Source organism: Schistocerca cancellata, unplaced genomic scaffold, assembly GCF_023864275.1.
Source record: "Schistocerca cancellata isolate TAMUIC-IGC-003103 unplaced genomic scaffold, iqSchCanc2.1 HiC_scaffold_891, whole genome shotgun sequence".
NCBI lineage: Eukaryota > Metazoa > Arthropoda > Insecta > Orthoptera > Acrididae > Schistocerca > Schistocerca cancellata.
In genome coordinates, this window is record NW_026046901.1 from 7501 (window position 1) to 12500 (window position 5000).

The 5000-nt window shown below is 59.0% G+C and overlaps 1 pseudogene; it reads left to right on the plus strand.

The window, feature by feature from the left end:
* LOC126148647 (large subunit ribosomal RNA) overlaps nucleotides 1–5000 on the plus strand; it is a 7763-nt pseudogene that overhangs the window by 691 nt on the left and 2072 nt on the right.

Sequence of the window (5000 nt, forward strand, 5' to 3'; positions counted from 1 at the left end):
CGCGTCTGTTGGGCAGAGCCCCGGTGTCCTGGCTGGCTGCTCGGCGGTATATCTGGAGGAGTCGATTCGCCCCTTTGGGCGCTCGGGCTCCCGGCAAGCGCGCGCGGTTCTTCCCGGATGACGGACCTACCTGGCCCGGCCCCGGACCCGCGCCGCTGTTGGCTCGGGATGCTCTCGGGCGGAATAATCGCTCCCGTCAGCGGCGCTTCAGCTTTGGACAATTTCACGACCCGTCTTGAAACACGGACCAAGGAGTCTAACATGTGCGCGAGTCATTGGGCTGTACGAAACCTAAAGGCGTAATGAAAGTGAAGGTCTCGCCTTGCGCGGGCCGAGGGAGGATGGGGCTTCCCCGCCCTTCACGGGGCGGCGGCCTCCGCACTCCCGGGGCGTCTCGTCCTCATTGCGAGGTGAGGCGCACCTAGAGCGTACACGTTGGGACCCGAAAGATGGTGAACTATGCCTGGCCAGGACGAAGTCAGGGGAAACCCTGATGGAGGTCCGTAGCGATTCTGACGTGCAAATCGATCGTCGGAGCTGGGTATAGGGGCGAAAGACTAATCGAACCATCTAGTAGCTGGTTCCCTCCGAAGTTTCCCTCAGGATAGCTGGTGCTCGTACGAGTCTCATCCGGTAAAGCGAATGATTAGAGGCCTTGGGGCCGAAACGACCTCAACCTATTCTCAAACTTTAAATGGGTGAGATCTCCGGCTTGCTTGATATGCTGAAGCCGCGAGCAAACGACTCGGATCGGAGTGCCAAGTGGGCCACTTTTGGTAAGCAGAACTGGCGCTGTGGGATGAACCAAACGCCGAGTTAAGGCGCCCGAATCGACGCTCATGGGAAACCATGAAAGGCGTTGGTTGCTTAAGACAGCAGGACGGTGGCCATGGAAGTCGGAATCCGCTAAGGAGTGTGTAACAACTCACCTGCCGAAGCAACTAGCCCTGAAAATGGATGGCGCTGAAGCGTCGTGCCTATACTCGGCCGTCAGTCTGGCAGTCATGGCCGGTCCTTGCGGCCGGCCGCGAAGCCCTGACGAGTAGGAGGGTCGCGGCGGTGGGCGCAGAAGGGTCTGGGCGTGAGCCTGCCTGGAGCCGCCGTCGGTGCAGATCTTGGTGGTAGTAGCAAATACTCCAGCGAGGCCCTGGAGGGCTGACGCGGAGAAGGGTTTCGTGTGAACAGCCGTTGCACACGAGTCAGTCGATCCTAAGCCCTAGGAGAAATCCGATGTTGATGGGGGCCGTCATAGCATGATGCACTTTGTGCTGGCCCCCGTTGGGCGAAAGGGAATCCGGTTCCTATTCCGGAACCCGGCAGCGGAACCGATACAAGTCGGGCCCCTCTTTTAGAGATGCTCGTCGGGGTAACCCAAAAGGACCCGGAGACGCCGTCGGGAGATCGGGGAAGAGTTTTCTTTTCTGCATGAGCGTTCGAGTTCCCTGGAATCCTCTAGCAGGGAGATAGGGTTTGGAACGCGAAGAGCACCGCAGTTGCGGCGGTGTCCCGATCTTCCCCTCGGACCTTGAAAATCCGGGAGAGGGCCACGTGGAGGTGTCGCGCCGGTTCGTACCCATATCCGCAGCAGGTCTCCAAGGTGAAGAGCCTCTAGTCGATAGAATAATGTAGGTAAGGGAAGTCGGCAAATTGGATCCGTAACTTCGGGATAAGGATTGGCTCTGAGGATCGGGGCGTGTCGGGCTTGGTCGGGAAGTGGGTCAGCGCTAACGTGCCGGGCCTGGGCGAGGTGAGTGCCGTAGGGGTGCCGGTAAGTGCGGGCGTTTAGCGCGGGCGTGGTCTGCTCTCGCCGTTGGTTGGCCTCGTGCTGGCCGGCGGTGCAGGATGCGCGCGCCTGCGCGGCGTTCGTGCCCCGGTGCTTCAACCTGCGCGCAGGATCCGAGCTCGGTCCCGTGCCTTGGCCTCCCACGGATCTTCCTTGCTGCGAGGCCGCGTCCGCCTTAGCGTGCTCCTCCGGGGGCGCGCGGGTGCGCGGATTCTCTTCGGCCGCCATTCAACGATCAACTCAGAACTGGCACGGACTGGGGGAATCCGACTGTCTAATTAAAACAAAGCATTGCGATGGCCCTAGCGGGTGTTGACGCAATGTGATTTCTGCCCAGTGCTCTGAATGTCAACGTGAAGAAATTCAAGCAAGCGCGGGTAAACGGCGGGAGTAACTATGACTCTCTTGACTCTCAAATGCCCACCTGATGCGTAATATATTGACCCTCTCGGTCCACCCCTGAGCATCCTTGTGATGTTGGGTGGATGATGGTTCAACTAGCCTCTCGGTGGGAAATCCTAGCTCTGGCCTTCAAGTGGCGGGGGTCGTGAGGATTCTGAGAAAGGTTATGCGCAGGCGTAACACTTTATCCAGTATCCGACTGACAGAGCAGGGTGCTTTTCAGGGCTTGGGGGTTACCTCCCCCCCTGCCTTTGTTCCAGCTGGTGCAAGTAACAGAAGTGAACGTGGTACCAGGCCTCCCACTGGAGTGCCTGTGCCAGCTGATGAGGCATCCAACCCACCAACCGGTGCGGGTCGAGCGCCGCTCCCCGCTGTCTGCCCAGATTGTATGCGGTCATTTTCTACCAAGACCGGGCTCGGTGTCCATCGGCGTCGCGCCCATCCTACTGCAGCGAATGCCGAGATCAAGACCGAGAGGAAGAAGGCCAGGTGGTCCCAGGAAGAGCTGCTGCGTTTGGCCCATGCAGAAGCGACCCTCGCCATCCAGGGTTGTAGGTTCTTCAACCAGGAACTCGCCAAGGCCTTCCCCGACCGTACACTGGAATCGATTAAAGGTCAGCGTAGAGTGCAGTCGTACAAAGACATGGTAGCAGAGTTTGTCACCCAACTCTCTGGCATGGATCGTGGCCCTCGTGGTCCCGCCGGCGAGCCTGCCGTAAGTCAAATTTTGTCACAGTCTCCACCTCGGGTGGAAGATGTAGACCTAGCCATCTGGTCATTTGTGGCGGAACTCCCCTTATCAGACCGCCGATTCCGCTCGCTTGATGATCTCGTGGCTCTGGGTCCCACCACCAGCCGTAATACCATCCAGGCAATGCTGCTGTCAGCTCTTGAGGAAGTAGGCAGCAAGGAGCCAGCTGTCCACCAAGCTGAGAGGGTGCGGACCCAACAGCCCCCAGAGCGGAAGCGTGCACGCAGGAGATGGGAGTATGCAGTGGTTCAGCGTGCTTTTAAGAAGAACAGAGCACGCTGTATCAATGGTCTTCTTGATGGCACACTTTTGCATCAGCCACCATCCATCCCGGGGCTGATCGAGTTTTGGACAGACCTCTTCTCTCCACCTCGTGCCAGGTCTCGGCCTCCACGTGGTGAGGGTCTGTCCGAAGAGCTGTTGCCATTCTCGAAGAAGGTGCCCTTCCGTGACCTTTGGGCTCCCATTTCTGCAGATGAAGCCACTGCTGCCCTGCCGCCTCGCAATTCTGCTGCAGGTCCAGACGGCCTCACGCCGGCCCAGCTCCGCCGTCTTCCCCGGGAGGTTCTCCTTAAGATCCTAAACTTTCTCCTCCTTTCCCGTTCCCTTCCATCCCGTCTCCTTCAGGCTAGGACAACCCTGCTGCCTAAGAAGACCGCCGCAGCATCCCCTGCTGACTTTCGTCCGATCACGGTGTGCTCGGTGCTCACCAGAGCCTTTCATAAGGTTCTGGTTGGCCGCCTGATGCGCTACTGTGTATTGGATGGTCGTCAGCGGGCTTTCATCCCTCAGGATGGGATGCTTCACAACACCTTTCTTCTGGATCTGGCGATGACTCAGACGTGCAGAGCCGCCGGCTCGCTGTACTTGGCATCTCTGGATGTGTCAAAGGCCTTCGATTCGCTTGCCCATGGTGCCCTCGGCCCTGTGCTAAGGGCCCATGGTCTGCCGGTCGAGTTCGTTGACTACATCCAGGGATGCTATGGGGCGGGATCGACGGTTATCTGTGTGGCTGGGAAGTCGTCAGATCTAGTGCGGCCTTCGAGGGGTGTTCGGCAGGGCGACCCTCTGTCTCCTATCCTCTTCAACATGTCCATTGACCTTCTCCTGTCCCGCCTTCCTGCTCATATTGGTGCACGCATTCTCGGTCGGCGAATAAATGCGGCTGCATTCGCCGATGACCTCCTGCTGTTCGCCGAGACCCGTGATGGATTGCAGGAACTTCTTACCATCGCCACGTCGGCCCTGGGGGATCTCGGGCTCGAGGTCAACCCACGGAAGTGTTTTTCTCTCGCCCTTGTCTCATCAGGCCGGGAGAAGAAAACCAAGGTCGACGAGACTGTCATCTTTCGTGCTGGTGGGAACAACATCCCAGCACTGGCGATGGGCGATACCTTCAAGTATCTCGGCCTGCAATTCTCCACGTGCGGACGTAGTCTCTTTCATCCTCGGCGGGAGGTCGAGAAGCAGCTTAACATCATTAGGCGTGCACCACTCAAACCTCAGCAGCGACTTTTTGCCCTCTGTTCTGTCATCCTCCCGGGTATTTTCCACGGCCTAGCCCTGGGGAGGACTCGTCTTGGGGCCCTCTCCTCCCTTGATGTCTGCGTCCGTGCAGCTATTCGATCTTGGCTGCACCTGCCTGCGGATACTCCTGTTGGTTACTTCCACGCCCCCATCTCTCATGGGGGCTTGGGGGTACCTGCAGCCCGCTGGCTTGGCCCTCTTCTTCGCAGGAGGAGACTGGCGAAGATGCAGGGGCTGGGTACGGCCGCAGACGATTCTTCCTGGGACTTAATCCAACGTGAAATTCGCCAACTGGACCACGCCCTGCAATGGCAGGGGGAAGTTATTAAGTCTAGTTACCAGTTGGGCCGGTGTTGGGCCGACCGCCTGCACTCGTCGGTCGACGGCGCTGCGCTACATAAGTCTGCCCGAACACCAGGGCAGCACTGCTGGGTCTCTAATACCCGGCAGTTCGTAACAGGCCGCGACTACATCTCATGCCTGCGTGCCCGGATAAATGCCTTACCTACTCGGGCACGGCTGCTACGTGGGAGGGAC